This window comes from Myodes glareolus, chromosome 8 (assembly GCF_982192425.1).
Source record: "Myodes glareolus chromosome 8, mMyoGla1.1, whole genome shotgun sequence".
Taxonomy (NCBI): Eukaryota; Metazoa; Chordata; class Mammalia; order Rodentia; family Cricetidae; genus Myodes; species Myodes glareolus.
Window position 1 is genome coordinate 6,097,252 of NC_142033.1, and position 19,286 is coordinate 6,116,537.

The 19,286-nt window shown below is 47.5% G+C and overlaps 1 protein-coding gene and 1 long non-coding RNA gene across 6 annotated transcripts in view; one reads left to right on the forward strand and one right to left on the reverse strand.

Moving 5' to 3' along the window:
• The window catches only part of Aff1 (ALF transcription elongation factor 1), a 160,191-nt gene that overhangs the window by 79,880 nt on the left and 61,025 nt on the right, over window positions 1-19,286 (reverse strand). The window lies entirely within an intron of this gene.
• LOC146893747 (uncharacterized) lies at window positions 17,035-18,980 on the forward strand. Its single transcript, XR_015002621.2, has 2 exons — window positions 17,035-17,283; window positions 17,850-18,980. It is a non-coding gene; the product is annotated as an uncharacterized LOC146893747 (long non-coding RNA).

Consider the following 19,286-nt stretch of genomic DNA (forward strand, 5'->3'; position numbering starts at 1 on the left):
AACCTGCCTGGCTGTGTTAGGTGGGTTGGTGACGACGAGGAAGGTGTGCTAACTTATAATCACCTTAATTCCTTGGTTTCAAGGAGGTGCACGTCAGACCAGGCATTATCCCTGCCAAGAGAACAGCCTCAAAACCGCAGAAGAAATGGCCGGTTCAACCAAGCACACAAAGACCTTACAGGAAGTGTCTGTCAGAGAGGGACGAACAGGGTATAGGTGCTCTTCAACTTCTAGAAACTGAGCTACAATTCTTTAGATCCTTTTGTTTAATTTCACAAACTCGAGGTCACTGATCCCATAATAACCTAGGAACCTCTGGACTTATGCTTCTCATACACTAAGAGACTCACGTGGATCTACTCCATGGGCAGGCAATATAAATAACTTTGCACCTAACTTCCCATAATGTGCCCAACAGGGAGTTTCCATGACTCCACTGGCTAGTGAGCCAAGTAATGTTCACTCCAACGCAGTAATCTTCATCAAGAGAGAAAAAGCCTAACTGAGTGCAGATGAAACAAGCCATGTCCTCAAGTGTTGTCTACAACTCCACCAGCAAATTCTGCTTGCCCCACAAACCCGGGAGTTCTGCAGAAGAAAGGGATATGGGGCGATAAGACACTCTCTGCAGCATGGAGGTTCAACAGGACACAGCGGAAAGACTTCTGCAAGAATTCAGCAAGCTGCCTCCTCCTGGCTGCAGGCCTAGGGCTGCTGGTGCTCTGGCAGAGAGCTCATGCATGAAGAACTTCCACTGCCGAGTTCTCAAGCTGGTTGACGTGCACTGCAACCCATATGTTTGTTCTTGCTGACAGAACTCCCCACTTCAAATGAAGATTCGGAAACCTAAGCCGTGCCAGGGTGTGCTCACTTTGAGAGAGGTGTGAAAACCATCTCGGCCTCCGTACAGCGGTTAAGTCAACCCCAAGCTGTGCTTGTCATGGCACATTTACTCAGAGGCTTCTCCTTGGGGGATGGAATGTGTGGCAGGGGTGTTAAAGTACTGAGAAAATGAAAGTTCTTCCAACTCTGTAAGCCTCAAGTGGGGGAGGGGATCTCTCTTCCCTTTCCTTAGCACTAAAAAGGGAAATAGCAAAGGGAGAGTCGAGTCGCACAAAGGCTCTAGCTGGGCTGTGGCCATGGGCAGCATGCTGGCTCTGGTATCAGCTGGCTAAAGCTCCTTCTCCCAAGCTAGAGCCCACAAGCCCTGCCACTACACTAGGTTCATTAGTCAAGCAGGACTGCTGAATGTCTTTCCTGCTCCCATAGCAACCCAGGGCCCACAGGGCGGCCTGTGAACAGCTGACTGTCCATTTATCACCCCTGACTGCTCACTCTGCGTGTGCCTTTCTCTCAAAGATGTCACCAGCTCCCTCTAGAACTTTTGATTCTTATTTGGACAAGTAGAGGTTAGTAGTCTTCCTCGTGTTTCTCCTTACAGACAGGGAAGGAAAACCAAATCACCAACTGGAATCATTCTAACTGTTTTAGAAACTCTATGCCATTCTGCCTTACACATCAAATGGAAACAATCTGTAAGACTCACAGCTTCCAGCTGCCTTGGCTCACAAAGCAGGGACGGACGGACGTGCATTTGTGTCACAGGCGGGTAGAGGTGAAGGCCCAGGGCTCGGAGGTTCTGCCCAGTGGCGTTAGAACACTGGGACAATTCTGCTTAGCTTGTGCCCTTTGTTCTATTCTGGCCACACAGTATCTTGGAAACTTTTTTGACACGTTACTATTATGAAAGACGTCCGCACACTTTAAAAGTACAGCATTGGTTCACCGTTTAACCGTATTTCTCCAAATGTTGTTTAAACACAGGACAGTTCCATGTTTGAAGACAAATTGAAATATGGAGACGATTTCCCTCCTTATTTCATTGTGTGTGAAAAGAACGTGCTACAGGCTTTCTCATAACAAAAATCACTCTTAATACCTCTCCCATGACCTAAAACACACGGCAAACAAAGGCTGGGAGCAGCAGGGTCCTGAATCAGGAGGATTCGATCCGCAAACAGAATCTGACGGCCCAAAGTGGCATTTATGAGCCAGTGACAATGATAAACTGGCTGTTCTCTCAGCTATTTTCCTGGAGCAGAACCAGGGAGCGTGTGTTAGGGCTCCCAGCTACCCACTGCTGCTCGCCAAAACAGGCGTGGCACCATCATGGTTTATTTTAATACTGAAGAACTTCCTAGGTGACTCCGTCAGTGACAGCCTTGAAAACACTACCCACACAACCTGAGGGAAAAACACAACAGAGAAATTTAAACTCTTGTTCTACATCATAGTCTCTCTCTTCCGATTCACAGACAGTTTGCACACCTTAAACGCATAAAGTTTTACAAAAGTTGGATTCTGATGAGATGGCAAGGCATGTTAATTTACCTTCCCAAAAAACCATGCCTAAGGCTAGAAGGCACATTCTGTTTAAGTGCAGTTTTGTGCCTGGTGTGGTGGTGCACACCTTCAACACCATCCCTAGGAAGGCAGAAGCAGGCTGATCTCTGTCAGGCCAGGCCAGCCTGGACAGCAGAACAAGTTCCAGGGCAACCAGGGCTACCTAGGGAGACCCAGTCACAAAGTTTGGTTGCAATATTCTTTTCACAAAGAGATATTCACAGAGTATTTCAGTAGATTCTCTCTCTCTCTCTCTCTCTCTCTCTCTCTCTCTCTCTCTCTCACACACACACACACACACACACACACACACACACTGAGCAGAATAAATCTGAAGTAAAGAAATGCTGGGACCACGCTGCAGAGCTCTGAGCACCAGACTTGGCCCTGGATTGTCACCATGGAACTTTAGATCCCTGGGTATGAAGAAGCAAAGCTAAGCCTGCAGTAAACTGGTGACCATGGTCCAAGGTCCAGGTGCCAGGGCTGGTGTTTTACAGCCACTTGCTTCTCCTCGGAACACGTGTGGATATATTTCGAAGAGCGAGTTTTTTAGTCTACAGGTAGAAAACCACCTGCCTTTTCATAAACCGACTCTCCGTGTGGGTCAAGAAAACTGCAGATGCACGACCCAGCATTAATGAGACAGGGTGAGAGGAAAAGCCAGGTTTCCCCACACACGTGAGGTCAATCAGTAAAAGTGAAAAACAAAACAAAACAAAAACAGGGCTAGAGCAATGACTGAGCAGACAGAAGCACTGGCTTAACAGGCTATAACTCTGGTGCCAAGGCTCTGACACCTTCGGCCTCCCTACACACTGGGCACACATACGGTGCACAGATATATAATGCAGGCAAAACACCTACAAACATAAAAAATTAAGCAAAAACAAATACTGAGGCCAGAGAGATGGCTCAGAAGTGGCGAACGCCCAGTTAGTTCCCAGAAACCACATGGTGGTTCATAACCATCTGCAACTCCAGTTCTGGGGAACCCAATGCTGTATGACCTCTGTGGGCACCTGACCGTGGTGCACATGGGTAAACACAGGCAAGACACTCATACACAGAATAAAATAAATAAATCTCAGTGTGTGTGTGTGTGTGTGTGTGTGTGTGTGTGTGTGTGTACACACACACACACACACACACACACACACAAGCAATAACTCCTTGTCCCCAAGTTTTGGCCATCTGGAGTTAGAGGGTCATGAAATGTTTTTAATGTTATGTGCAATGTGAACAGATTACTGTCACTAAGAAGCTACAGAAAACTGTCTCTGCAAAGGGTCCCCTCATGACTCACTCTGTTTGCAGCAAACGGAAGAGACACACTCCCTCACTTGAGACAGACTCTGTGGCACAATCTTTAAATCCCAGCACTCGGGAGGCAGAGGAGGGTGGATCTCTGTGAGTTCGAGGCCAGCCTGGTGTACACAGTGAGTTGCAGGCCAGGGCTACATAGCAAGACTGTCTTTTAAAAAAAAAAAAAAAATCTGTCACTTGGCTGGGTGGCCCTACCCTCTCCATCCCCACCCACCCACTCCCCAACAAAATGCGCGGGTGGCCTCGTGTGGCCTCATGCTATTCTCTACACTATTTGGTTGCCCATGAAATGAAGGGCAGTATCACACACCTAAGAGACAAAGCGGCTGGCTCACTGAAGCTGGTCTCATTACAGCCACGAACTGAACTGTGGTCACAACTAGAAAAGAATGTAGGCAGGCGACCTTTGAGTCCTATTATTTTTAAACACTTTACTGCATTTAGCTTCGAGAAGCAAGCTAATAATGCTTGAACACAGAATCTGATATTCAAGCGAGGTACTGTGTGTACTTCAGCACTTGGATGCGGAGTTAACAAGCTGCTCGCTCTCCTGGGCTAGCTACCTCCACAGAGCTGCCTCCCAGATCTTTTCAACTCCTAAATCTGATATTGTTCATTGCCGCTGCTGCTGCCGCCTCCTCCCCACCTGCCCCCCTCCCAGGCCCTGGCCTCCTAAAAGGCCCCAGCTGCAAAGGGAGGGTGGCAGCAAACATGACCTCCTTCAGGGAACTCAGCACCCATTCGCCTGTCTCTTCAGGTCACCTCTCCAAGCAAGCAGGGCTGGAGGACTGGGAAGAGCCCAGCGTTCCCGGGTGCCACTATCAGACGGCATTTGCTGTCCCTATAGCTAAACAGACTCTAGGTGTACAGGGGTGCCCTATTGTTCAGGGAGCTCCCCAAGGACGCAGACCCGCCCCCAGGGTATCATATGCAGCAGAGCTTGCACACTGCCACTCGACCCACATCTGAGTGGAACGATCATGTTCAGACATCAAACAGCTCAGAACTCCGCAGAATCCCGTCACTCTGGACGATGACAAATTGTGAATCATTGTCTGGCACCTAAAATGGATCTTGCCAGCAGATCCTTCTGCCCATGAAATGACTCGAGCTTAGAAGGACGCTGACATCACCCCTTCCCAGGTGCAGCAGGGGAGCAGCTGAGTGACACCATATGCTCAGGGGCTGCTGGGAGGAAGCAGTCAGCTTCCCACACTTGATAATTAATCACAAACAAAACTGCACTACACAGGGGAGGAGGGGAATAAGTTTGGGAAACAGTTATAGCAAACGCGCTTATTTTTAAGCCAACAGACTCAGGACAGTTGTTTTATGTTACTTTAGGGATGGAGATAGCTCTGCCCGGAAAGGGACTTGCTTGTCAAACTTGAAACCCAAGTTTGATCTCCAGAAACTCACGTGTTGGAAGAACATGGTCCTGTGAATTTTCCTCACACCTGCATGTGGTGCAGTGGCATGCATGCACCCACAAACATACATGCTAAATAAATAGACAGAGAATTCCACAGTCATGTCTAAGACTAAAACATCAACAATAAAAATTCCACCTGAAAGTCAATACAGTACAGGGCAAGAGCACAGGATGGACGGAGCGGTTCCCTCGGGGCCAAGAGCCCTCTGTAGACTTCACCTGTGCTGGAGGGGGCGGGAAGCTATAAACTGCAAGTCTAAAGCCCAGGGTTACAGGGAGGCGGACAGAGTTTGAGCTTCCATCCTGTGGGAGACATTATGTACAATGTACCTCACTGTCCCTGCTGCCCACTGCAGATGTCACTCAACATCAAATCCAGGAGCCTGCAGGTGAGGCCCCATTCCCACCCAGCACATTCACTGTAATCGCCACCTCTTAGATTCAGGCTCCTCCCCAAAAGCCACACTGGCCTTTTCAGGCCCCAAACAAGTCCAGCCGTGCCCGGTCTGGACACCCTGTGCCTGGAGCAGCCGGCTCTCGTTGCTGGTATCTTATGTCCTAGATCTGCACACGGCTCACCTCACAGCACAGGCTCGCGAGCCCTCTCCTTGCTTCATCTCTCTCAATCTAAAATTAACTTGTCCACTAGCTAATGCGTTCAGTGATCCCGTAGCTCCCGACCCGGTGCTAACGCCCTCGGCGACAGGGACACTGGGACAGTGTGAACCAACTGCCCCACACCCGCCCTGCACGCAGAAGAAAATGATCTCATTTTCATTAAAAGTATTCTGAAAAGATGCTTTTTCAAAAGATGACTTTTTAAAGATAATAACTTTCATAAAACAGGCAGTTATAGACACCATTCTTTAGATGTTTAATAATCAACAGATACTCAAGTAGCAAACAAAAAACGAGAAAAACTAAGACATCCCCTAACTCATGCTGAGTGTCATTGGACTGCTAAACTGTAGCAATTGGGGGACACGTGAACACTTTTTCTCACAAGAAAATTATTCAGAAGCAAGTTCATGTTTCTGCTGTTTTAAAACCAGCTCTACAGCCCATAAAAAAAAATGCTAAACATGGGGTGGGGTCGAGACACAATCTCTCCAGTAATCCTGCCTGCCCTGAAACTCCTTGTGCGGACCAGGCTGGCCTTGAACTCAGAGATTAGACGTCTCTGCCTCTGGAGTGCTGGGATTCAAGTTGTGTGACACTCTGCCCCACCTTAAAAAAAAAAGAAAATCTGTAAAGGTATTTCTCGCTTAATAGTTAGCACCAGACAATTACACCAGACTGAAGGCGGTCCCTCCTGTAGAAGGCTTGGAACACACAGGAGTGTCAGATCCAAAAGGAAGAGACCTTCCCAAGGAATGAACTTCCAACACACATTCCAGAAAACCAACTGCACCACATCCAATAAGGAGAACTGTTTGAAATCAAGCCAGTGGGCCAGCACAGCTTCATCCAGGACAAAGGCTCAGCACTTAGCCTTGCTGCCCAGCAGCAGGAAGCCACAGGAAAGGCTTCCACTCGGAAAATGAAAGGAAAAGCAATGCCTGTGTATTGATAACAGCGAGGAACAATGGGCCACGAGGAAGCCGGCATGGGCCAATTTGTTTCTTTACAGACTCAGAATTAAATACAGTCAGCGCACAGAGACCCAGCAAAACACTTCTCAGTCTCTGAACAAACAGCACTGACAAAAATGAGAGGATTCCAACTCTATTCACAGAACCCTGTCGAGGAAGGATAGGGAACTGGAGGGTCCTCCATCCCCCAGTGACACGCTCTTCTCGTGGAAACCAGGGTCAACTGTGTTTAACAGAGTTAAACAGACTGCTGTGGGCACAACACTAAAGAGAAACTTGCTATGCCTTTATATCAGACTCCAGCACTTAATCTTATTTGCATATTATCCGAGTGAACAACAGAAGTTTGAGAACAAATTGTCCATAAAGATGTTTACGGGAATCATCGGCATTTCTTCTCCCCACCCTGGCTTGTGTTTACCTCGCCCTTTGGTGAGTTTAATTACACACGCCACTCTTGTTCTCACAGAAAGTGGACCGTCGTAAAAACTAGAGGCAGTGGCTAGTTCATCTCATTCCAGCCATTGCCAGTGGGAGGAACAGGGGGACTGTTATAGGAGGCTGGCAGCAAGCTCCAGGGCTTCGTGTGGCAACAGCAACAATTACATGTTTCTAAATATTCTCATTTTCATCATGGCCCAGATCACCCCCACCACCCACTGTAATTGGCATCTCCTTAAATGGTACACTACTGCTTCTCTGGAGCAGTCCCCCGTCATTTAGCCTCTGCTGAGCGGTGTTGTGTACTTTACAGAGCTGAGCAGGATTTCTTGGCTGGGTTTTGGTTCAAGCACCAACATTCAGAAGCAGGACAAACAACGGTCTGGTCACTTGCATAAAACAAGGGGTCTTTATTAATCCCAGCAAAGCATCCCGCCTTTGTGACTAAGAAACTAAAGCCAGAGGAATCTTAAGCAATTGTGCCCTTGGTAGTGCCTTAAAATGTTCATGTTTGCTCTATCTCCGAAAAACAGAGGTTTCTATCCACCGTAAGTGAGCAAAAGAAAACATTTGAGGTTATCACATACCTGTACCATGACAAAGATTAGTGTCTGATTATAAAAGACTTGTCTTGGAATCCAATGGCATCTTCTTAAACTTATTCATGCACATAAGTGTCTAGTTTCCTGCACTCTAACACTGACACCTCGGAGTAACAACAGAAAACCCACTTATTTCCAGGAAATATTGACTACACCCTGCAGAAATACACAAAGGAAGCAAAGGTTGCTGACAGTGTTGAGGAACCAGGAACACGGGGAGGCACTGAGGAGCCTGGGTAATGTGGGAGCGGTGTGCAGACGCCTGAACTGGGTCCTGAAAGATGAACACAAGTCTCCAGGAGGGCAGGGACCCCGTGACCCCAGAGCAAGTGCTGTGAAGAGCCATCATTCACCAGTGCCCAACTCACCCCAACCCCCAAGTCAAATGTCTCGCAGACTGAAAGAAGCCCTGGTAATTTGTGGGAATGACCACTTCTCACGCGCGTGCGCACACACACACACACACACACACACACACACACACACACACACTCTCTCTGCTGCTGGGCCACCCTATTTCCCAGAGCAACTATCCACCACCACGACCTGCTGGCTTCTTCAGACACACAAAGAACCTCAGGGAAAGAACCGAGCGTGGACAGGCAGGTGTCAGAGGGGCCTTGGAGGATGTCACAAACCCACTGAGTGCCATCAAGTCCCTTTCCTCCGATGCTAAGAAGGCACCTCTGGGCTACATGAAAGCACACTGGGACAGAAGTGCAGTGTAGCCAGAGCCTTACTGTGCAAACTCTGGTGCAATTTCCTACTTCAAATGACTTTATGCCTTTTAAAAAAAGATTTAATTATTTGGAGTATGCCTGTATGCTGTGTGCATGCAGTGCCCCCGCAGGCCAGAGGAGGGAGTCAGATCCCCAGGAACCAGAGTTGTGGATCACTGGCAGCCATCACCTGTGTGCTGGGAATCAAAACCAGCTCCTAGGGAAGAGCAGTCCGCGTTCATAAAACACTGAGCCATCTCTCCAGCTCAGGATGGTTTTTATGTTCACCTCTAAGACTTTTCATTTTAAAAAGTAGATACAGCTTTGATAATAATTTTTGTTTATTTAGTTGAGTCCCATCACCCCCCAGGACAGGGTTTCTCTGTGTAGCCCTGGCTGTCCTGGAACTTGCTTTGTAGATCAGGCTGATCTAAAACTCAGATCTGCCAGCCTCTGCCTCCCTAGGGTTGGGGCTAAAGGCATGCCCCAACCTGAATAGGTGGAAATAATTTCTTCTGGAATATTCTGTCTTTTTAGTAGCATTAGACTTCAGTTATCCACTTTCCTGACTTGAAGGAAAAGGCTATAAATCTCCCAGCTTATTGCTATCTCATCTAAATGTCTTCCCTGGGCCCCTCATCCTCAAAGATAACAAGGCAGGGCTGTGTGCTGGGAAGTGAGCCAGGCTGGCCTGGGCCCCAGTGCCACCTTCCCGCCAGCAGCTTCTTCTTTGCTGCCCTGCTCCTTATCAGCAGCTCCGGAGCGGGGAGGTGTGTGTCAGAGGAAATGAGAAGGCACATCAAGTCTAAAACCATCCAAGGCATTGGCTCTGGCTGAACCTAACCATACTACAGTTCTTTAGGATGGGATGGGGTAAATGGAAGGGACAGGAGAGGGGTGTGGTGGAGTGTAAAAGAGCAGAAAGGCCCAGGGAGTCCCCACAAAAGGAGTGGCTTCGGAAAATATGAAGAATCAAGAAAACAGCCTGCTGCTAAAGGTCAGAATTCATGCTCCAAAAACGCCTGGAGAAGTCGGTACCCTAGATCAGAGGAACTTTAAAGGAGCTGTGTCCTGAATGGGTACTGCTCAAAATCCAAGCTCATCCTCTAAAGGAGGCAGAGTGAGCTTCCAACCTTAAAACCACCTTCCCTCCCCCATCTCAAAGTGGGCCACCCTCAAATGCTGCTGGGGAGACAACGCTTCCCTCACAAGCCTGCAGAGTCAGAAATTCAACTGCTCCCTCACAGCAAAGCTGCTGAGAAACGGCTCAGAGCGGAGAGTGGCAGACAGGTACAGCATCAGATAACCTAGCTGACAAATCACAACTCGCCCAGCTTCAGCTTGGGGCCAGGTTATCGAGAGATCCGCTCCCAGATTGCCTGGAAGGGCATCTAGCTATTCCCACATTTATCTCATCGTGGCCCAAAGGGAAGGCTCTGAGAGCGAGCCTTGAGTTCAGAAATCAAAGGCCCAACCCATGCAGAACGATGACATCAACTGATTCCCTCTCCTTCCATGGGGCCCCTGCCTGCCTGCCTGCCTGCCTGCCTGCCTGCCTGCCTGCCTGCCTGCCTGCCCGCCTGCCCGCCTGTCCGCCTGCCCACAGCTGGAGTAACAGCCCTGACGATGATAAACCCACAGCCCAGTCATCCTACTGTGCGGAAAATAAACTCTTGTTTGTTTGTGGTTTTGTTTGTTTGTTTTTTGAGACAGGGTTTCTCCATGTAGTCATGGATGTCCTGGAATTCACTCTGTAGCCCAGGGTGGCCATAAACTCACTGGGATCAATCTGCCTCTGCCTCCTGAGTGCTGGGATTACAGGCGTGCAAAGCCATGCCACGTTCATTGTACTGTTTGTAAGAACAGAAATAACACCAAGGGAAAAAAATAGGTAATATGTAGTTTTGGTCATGTTTTAATCACCTTCCCACATAAATATAAAAAAATAAACTAAAATAGTTCTGTACCTTCCTTACCCTGTCAGAACATCCCAGTCGGCTTTAAGGTTTTTACCTCTTTGAATGTTTTATAAGGAGGGAAAAAAACTATACCCCTGAATTTTTATTTTTGTTTGTTTATTTATTTATTTATTTTGGTTTTATGAGACAGGGTTTCTCTGTAGCTTTGGAACCTGTCCTGGAACTAGCTCTTGTAGACCAGGCTGGCCTTGAACTCACAGAGATCCCACCTGCCTCTACCTCCCGAGTGCTAGGATTAAAGGTGTGCACCACCTCCACCCGGTTTATACCCCTGAATTTTAATGATATACATTCTAAAATATTTAGAAAACGTATACTGACATACATAATTTTAAAAAGTATGAAAAATAAGTATATTAATGGTCGGCTACAGTGACCAGGACATGAATTACTATAAGAATGTCGTCATAATGTGTAATAGGACTTTCTCTTGTGAATTCATTCAACTTTTCTGAATGTTTGGAAGTTTTACATCAACCACTGGGATAAACCGAGGCTGACGCAGGCCGCCACAGGTGGGTGCCTCCACCTCTCCCTCTGCCCTCCAGACCCAGCTTGCAGTTCATCGAGCATCATCAGAACGGGAAAGGCTTGGAAGTTTACACACATCTGCCAGGTTTATAGTGAACGTAAACAAGCAAAGAAAAACGGCGGCCCAGAACTGTACAGTAAGTGTTGGCCAAGCAGGAACGTGTGGATCCGTGTGTTCTCAGTGTCTGTGACCATCATGCAAACTGGTTCCGACCTAAAGGCTTTGAAGGTTTGCCCTGGCTTGGTTTGGGGAAAGGTGTCTTTCTATTTGCTTTTGACGAGGGTCTTGCTGCGGGCCCCAGGCTGGTCTTAAGCTCCAGGCCCCATCTAAGGCCCCCGCCCCATGAGTGTGGGAATTGCCATGCTTGGTGCTGTTTCTGGGCGTAGCTCCCCAGGGAAACAAATGATGCAGAACAGAGCCTGGCATCACATTCCCTGGTAGCCCTACCACGATCTTGCTTTTACTTGGGAATCAGGTGTTTGTGAGACTTCAGTAAATTAACCCTCTCTGGGCTCATGCCCTGTTTCTTCACCTTCTGGTTTCTGCCTCTAAAGAACAAGCCCCACCTCCAGCGTGCACAAACACATACACTGAGCTTGGATTTGAGAAAGGGGTGGAGTCTGCAGCTCTATTTACCTAGTTTGTGTCATATCTGCAATCTAGCCAACAAGTCCCTATTTTAAAAAATCACTTCATACCGGTCCTGCATTTCAAAGTGCAAAGTTCACCATTAAAAATTACCCCTAAAGAATCTCTTCCCAGGCTGGAGAAATAGCTCAGTAAGTAAGAACACAAGGATCTGAGTTCAAGTCCCCAGTACCCATGTAAAATGCCAGGTGGGAGGGCGAAGCGGGAGACGAGTTGTTTCTGAGAGCTTGCTGGCAGCCAGTCTACTTGAAAATGACAAGTCATTCTGTGGGAGACCCGGTCAAGGGGAAAAGAGACAAGACAAGAAGGCTAGCTGGAGTAAAATGGGGTGCTACTCAACCATATGTAAAGCGCTCTTCTGCCTGAAGTCATATTTAAATTGATCAGAGTGTTACAGAGTTTCCTTAATTGACGGCATTCATTAAAAAAAAATAAAAATACAGAACAAAAGGTCCAGGACCAAACATGTTCACTCGAAAATAGCTGTAGGGTGAGGGAGCAGGGAGATGTGGTGATGCTGAGTGTGGGCCCGGCCTCTCTCGTGTGACCACGCCTTCTCAGGAAGCCACAGACCCCTGAGAAAAAGCTACTGGGCAACACGTACCTGCTTTCCTGTAACAGTTTCCAATGTTGGCAAAGCTTAGGTGATATCAAGAATTAACTAAAACCTCATAAAGATCTTTTGAGAGGTGAAGGCTTTCCTTCAGCCTACTCCCATGAGCAGCCCTCTACATGGACAGGAGGTTAGCCCTAAGCTTTGGTACTTAGTGACCAGGCTAAGTGACCTGGCTATGGAACCCAGCAGTTCTCACCCTGAGGGCCATGACCCCTTTGAGAATTTGACAGTTTCACAAGGGTCGCCAAGACCTAATTTTGGGCAGCTGTGCTGGCCACAGTTTGCATGTTTTATTTCTTTCTTTTGTTGGCTGATATCTGACCTCAGAGGGAAGATGGGCTGCCCACCTTACCCAACGTAGTGCCCTGCACACAGGTAACAGAAAAGCATAAGGCCAGGGTTCTGAGAGACCCTGTCTTGGAGAGAGGGAGGGAGGGGGGGAAGGAGGGAGAGAGGGAGGGAAGAAAAGAAGGCACGCAGGCAAGCTCTACATCGTGGAGTTGTTGTCTTAAACCACATAAACTAAAAATAACTCATTTTCTAACAATCAAATACACAACTGGTCACAACTTATAGTCATTCCTTTCACAGCCCTCACAACTTTAGAGATGGCAAATAACTTCCAAAAAGTTAACTAAAATTAGATCTGCTAAATTTAGGTTAGAATGAACAAATAATTAGAATACCAACTTGGCAATTTCCAGGGGAAAAAATTAACCATGGTTGTAAGATGGTTCACAGGATGAAGACAAGATGCTGAGCAAGCCGAGCACCTAAGTTCAGTCTCTAGAACCCATGTATATGGAGGCTAAAGCTCCAGCTCACTAAGCTGCCCTCACACCATGGTGTGCGCACACACGCGTGCGTGCACACACAGACACACACAGTAAAATCTAAAAATAAGCAAGAGGCAATCACAGAACCCATAAACTCAACCTCTAAGTACACAACAAAGAAAAAGTAAAACATGCTCACAAAAACTTGCAAGGAAATTTTGTAATAGTGCAAAAAACTGCAAACAACCTGTTCACCCTGACCCACACTGCAACTATCCAACAGTACGTACAACAGAACAACACAGACTGGACCATAGAAGAACCTCAAAAATTATCGGAGTGAAAAATAACTGGACCCAAGAAACCACAACATTCCGTTTACGAATCCATGTATGTAAAATGCCCAGAAAAGGCGATTTTACCCAGACAGAAAGTAGGCCAATAGCTGCATGGATCTGGGAACTAGGATTCACTGGGATTGACATGGAGATCTTGCCTGGGGAATGGGGTAGGGCGGGTGATCTTCAAAAACCCATTTTCTCCTCCAGAGGAGTGAGATGCTAAAGAAAGAAAAAACGGTCAAGGGAACAAGGTGGCCCCAGCCCCAGTCTCTGCTATGAAGAAACAGGAAGCCAAAAAACTGGTGAGTCTTCAGTTTGAGAACTTTGGTATTGGACGGGACATTCAGCCCAAAGAGACCTCACAGCCTTCGTCAAATGGCTCAGCTACATCCAGTTGCCGTGGCAAAGGGCTTCCTTCTACGTGTCTCTAAGTACCTCCCTCCATTAGCCAGTTTACCCCGGCCCCAGAATCAAACAGCGCCCAGATGCTTAAGCTGGCCCACTGGAGCAGGCAGCGGAGAGAAGCAAAAGCTGCTGGCCTGGCTGATAAGAAAGCTGCTGGCAAAGGGGGCTCCACTAAGAGAACACCGGTCCTTCAAGACGTCTGGTCACTACCCTGCTAGAGAACAAGAAGGCTCAGCTTGTGGTGATCACAGGAGATGAGCACTCCAACAAGCGGATGATCTTCCAGCCTGCCCTGTCTCACAAGATGGAGGGGGTCATCATCAATGGGAGGGAAGGCCAGGCTGGCCCAAAGGAAGCTGTGCACCACCATGGCCTTCACGACTGTTAACTCAGAAGACAAAGGGCCAAAGACAAAGGTGGTGGGAGCCATCAGGGCCAGGTAAAAGGGTAGATTAGATCTGTGGTCACCAGGGGAGCCAATATCCTGGCTCCAAAATCTGTGGCTCACTTGCCAAACTGGAAAATCAAAAGTCAAAGAACTCGGCACTAAAGAGGGCTAAATATACACTGTTTAGTTGTTTTGTATATAAACATAACTTTAAAACTTGTCCTTTGTGGGGCTGTGGTGGTGATTGCCTTTAATCCCAGCACTCAGAAGACAGAGGAAGTCAGATCTCTGAGAGAGTTCAAGGCCAGCCTGGTTTACAGGTTTACAGAGTGAGTTATGACTTAGTTCCAGGACAGTCAGAGCTACACAGAGAAACCCTGTCTTGAGAGAAAAAAAGAAAAAAAAAAAAACCAAGAAACAAAAAACAAAACATAAAACTTGCCCTTCACTAAATAAACAAATAAATAAGCCTTTAATCCCAATACTAGGGAGGCAGAGGTAGATGGATCCCTGTGAGCTCTAGGCCAGCATGGTCTACACAGTGAGTTCCCGAACAGTCAGAGCTATTAATACAACTCTGTTAAGAGAGAAAACCCTGTCTCAAAATATAAAAAATAAAATAAATAAATAAAATATCCAGAAACCCGTTTACGGTCAATGTTATTCCACTTAGTATGGTAATTAAAAAACAAAATCAATGAAGGATGGCGAGATGACTGGGCGAAAACCCTTAGCTGCTATTCTAGAAGACATATATGGCAGCTCACAACCATCTGTAACTTCAATCCCAGGGGGTCTGATGCCCTCTCTCTGACCTCTGTAGGCACTGCACACATGGAGTGCAAAGATACACATGCAGGCCAAAACCCAGACACACCAAATCAAAGCTAGATGAGAGGAAATGTTACAGATGAAGCCGTGTTTCTCACCAGGATAGAACAATCACAGACTGGGATGTAACACAGGAAACAGAAGACAGCAATGGTGCTCACAGCCAAGAGCGCTGCTGCCGGTCACCACTCAGCATGCTTTAGGACCCTTAGGAGCGTGCAGGGCAGAACAGTCTGGTGGCGAAGCTTTGCTAGCACGCCGGAGGATGGAGAACGGGCAACCTCGGAAGAAATCAAGCTTTACACTGGACATGGAAAGTTCCAGAAATTTAAGAACTACAGATTAAACTCAAAGACATGAGCCTGAAGAGTCTCACTTCATCCTGAGGCCGGCACGCTGGCTACAATGGGAATACGGAAGGCATTTCTAGAAACCAAGCCCATGCCACGGAGGCACACAAACAAAACCCCACATACTGGCAATTTACATGCTTCTGTTATATTTATGTAGTCTTTATGTTTTCTTAGGTTTTCCAGACAGGTGTATCCCTGACCATCCTGGAACTCGCTTTGTAAATCAGCCTGGCCTCAAACTCACAGAGATCCGCCTGTGTCTGCGTCCAGGAGTTTGGGACAGAGTTTTCTGAATGGAGTTAATGAGGACGTGGCCTATGTCTGAATGGAGAGTGAAGGGATGGAAGACACGGGCTGTGAAAGACGAAAAGAAAACAATCCCTGAGTAATGGTGACTCAGAGTCACTGGAGGACATTCAGTGTTGCAGCTTGAGTTAACCTGAAGTCTACACAGATTGTTTTATAAGCCAACTTTTAAACTATTTAAAATCCAGCATATTGTCTCAGTGAGATGAATTTTCCCCTTTCAGGGAAAAAAATAAAAACATAATAATTAGAATACTGTGGACTCTCCTTAATCAATGTTTTGGTAACTCCAAACTACTAAGAATGGGCTTGCTACTTAGAAATTAGTCGGCGAAAGGACTAAAAATAAATACTTTCTACCAGACTGTCAACTTCCCTTGCTCTATGAGAACTGCAGCTAATGCTATAGTGTTTGCCGTACATTTACCTCCGCGGTGCATCAGATAGGCCTCCATTCTTAAGTGGGGAGGTGAGAGGGGGAAGTGTAGCTTCAACAAACAACCCAGACACACTACTCAGGATGAACGTCACGTGTTGACTGTGGTCTGTCGAGGCCACAAAAACACGTGCAGCAAATCAAACTTTAATTACACCGCACGGCACCCTCGAGTGTGCTCCATATTTCACCGACCTCTGCTTCTGACAGGAGCCCCTGGAAGGAGGGCTCCAGGGACTGAGAAGTGGCAGCACCACCTCTGGTGCCACAGGAAGTGACATGTGCCTTCATTGAACACTGACTTCCAAGTAGTGGTCCCACTGTCGGAGTTGATACCAGGACACCAAGGCAATGCTTTCGCTCAAACACAAGAGGCTTCCACCTGTGTCAGCGCCCGTTCAGTCACCAGCAAGTCCCAGTTGCGTGACTTCACCTGGGCACCTGTGAGCTCGGCGAGGAGGGGGTGGATGAGAGAGTGGCTAAGTGGTATAGGAAGAAAGCCAACGGGGGCAACTGAATGAGTTCCTTGGGAAGCGGCAGACCTTGTCAGGTGCCCCATGATCAACCGCTATCCCTGCCGGCACCTTTCCTTCATATTTAAAGCGTAAACAGCCGCCCGTCTATTATTAACATGTCAGAGACTAAGAACAATATGAACAGGGAAGGAGGGAGTTCGCCTACACTTTCTGCTGTTCCGTTCCGTGTTCGCAGGAGAGAAAGTGAATACCTGAGTTGTGCCTTAAATAAAAATTTAACCACATTGCACTTGCATGACTTCTTCCTGTCTCGCTAAGCAGTTCACAGAGATGTGTGGGCCCCTGGCCTCGGGGCGGCAAGGCTGCACCCTGGCTCCACCCAGGACCTGACCAATCAGCAGCTCTGGGGGAAGGGAAGCCACACTGGTGTTAACAAGTACCTTGGTGATTCTTGTGTTCAGCCAAGGATGAGGACTCACACATCCCTAAAACATTCCTTGACTTCAGGTGTTCAGACGCCAATTCAGAAGCAAGCAATACTGAAAGACAAGATCCTTGGGACAGCAGCAGCAGCAGCAGCAGCAGCAGCGAGAGCCTGAAGAACGGCCACCAGTCAGTGCTCCGCGGGGCGGGCTCCTCCTAAAAGACCCCACAGCCTTCAGCACGCCACACACCACTTCTGTGAGTCACAAAGTGGAGAGACAGTTCTCGGTAGTTTTCAGTTGTGAACAAACTGTGGGTGTTCTTTAAAAAGATAAGGCCTAATTCTAAAATAAACACCGTTTAAGAGTCAATAAAAATATTTCTCCCTTTGTTTACTTCTGCTCCTTTGTACAAGATAATGTCAGTACCGAGACTTTCTTGCTAATGCTTTAAATCTAACATCAAATTCCAGCCCTGAGACTCCTACAGGCATTTAAGCCAGTTAAATTAAAAGCAAAGCTAATAAATCAACACAAGAAAAGAGACTTTTAGCGGAGACAGAGGCTTTCGGGATCCCATGTCCACCAGCTAAGCCATCGGGTTAAGCTTTAACCCTTAGGAGAGACAGGAGAGGAAAGTGCACCCGGGAAGGAGCCTCCACACTCTGCCACACTCTGCCACCCAGAAGTCAGCACTCAGGACTAAAGAAAGCTAACCTTCACGTTTGGCTCTCTGAGGTGTCAGACACCAAAATATAAATTTTATTTTTCTACTGAGTCTAAAACTAAACTTCAGCTGTTACTTTTTTCTCTCTCACAATGTAGCCTTGGCTGTGCTGGGTTATGAGCGTGCGCCACCACGTCAGGCAAGTAATGTTCAGTGTGCGAGGACACCGTGCAATCTCCTTGCTCCACTGCCCTGAGCAAATCAGTGCCTGTTGTGTCTATCGTGACCTGAAGGATGACAATCTAAGGCAAAGCAGACTCCCGTGTCAGGGAGAAACCCAGGGGAGCACTGAAGCTCTACGGCAGAACGGCACCTGCACCTGCACCGAAACCCTACTCCAGCTTGGGCGGCCACGGGGCTGGACCAGCAAGTGCCACTTCCCAGGGGCACAAACTGTATTTCCAAGGCATCTCACATTCTCAATTGAAACGCACTTACTTGTGAGTCCTGCAAAACAAATGGAGAATTTGAGACGCCTAAAAACCAAAAAAAAAAAAAAAAAAAAAAAAGGTTTATATATAAAGGCAGTTGAGTTATACAACACTTCAGAGCTAAACAGCCATGGATTCCCTTTCTACAGCTTTTCCTGACACATCAGCTGGAATAAGAGAGAAATGATGTCCTGTCACCTCGCACCCACGATGGAGACTAATTCCCCCTGAACGTGCTTGATTTTAACAACTGTTGAACAGCATTCGTGAATTCTCATTCTCATGAGCCAGGACCATCCAGCAATGGAACAGCTCATGCTAAGCCATAGAACCACCCAGATCTCTGAAGAGATCATTTCCATTCATTCTTTCAAACAACATCCCCACAAAGCCAGCTGACTTGAAGAAAGAATGACTCATGGCTCCTGCAGTCTTCATCTGGGAAAGAACTAGACAGTGAGTCAGGAAGCTCGCTGAACTAGAAAGTAACCCCTGAAGACCTGCATGTGTCTCCTGTCACAGAGGGGACGGTGGGGGGCCAGTGGGGGACTGGTCAAGGAATGGCACACATTCTCCCCTCCAAATCTCTTCCTTTCTCAAAAATTATTCTGTTTAGTCGCAGCTACTTTGCATTCTGGGTTTTCTTCCTTGCAGGCAATCAGTAGCTCCCCAGTGGGTGGTGGAAGCACAGGGTGGGGCCAAACTGGTTCTGTACCAGTTTGAAGGCAGTACTTCCCACAACAGAACAGTTTCTCCTCCTAGAATCAGAGAGAACCACTAAAAAACACTTTGTATTGAGCTTGGGAAAAATCTGACTTTGTGTCTTTATTGACTTTGGGGGCTTCGTCTGCACTGACAGGTCAATGTTCCAAGGAAAACTGTGAGAGAGTGGCTAGCCCTCAGCTCCTTTTGCAGTGCCCAGAGGCTTTTAACACCAGAAGCAATTCTCACAAATAAGTCCAACTCCCCCATGCCACCCATACACCCTTCACCATTGTAGGTGTGGACCACGGTGACTGTCACAGCACAAAGAATTGCCCTGGCTGGTCCTGAACTTGCGGCTGTCATCTCCTCTAGTTCCCCTGTGCTGGGATTACAGAGTCT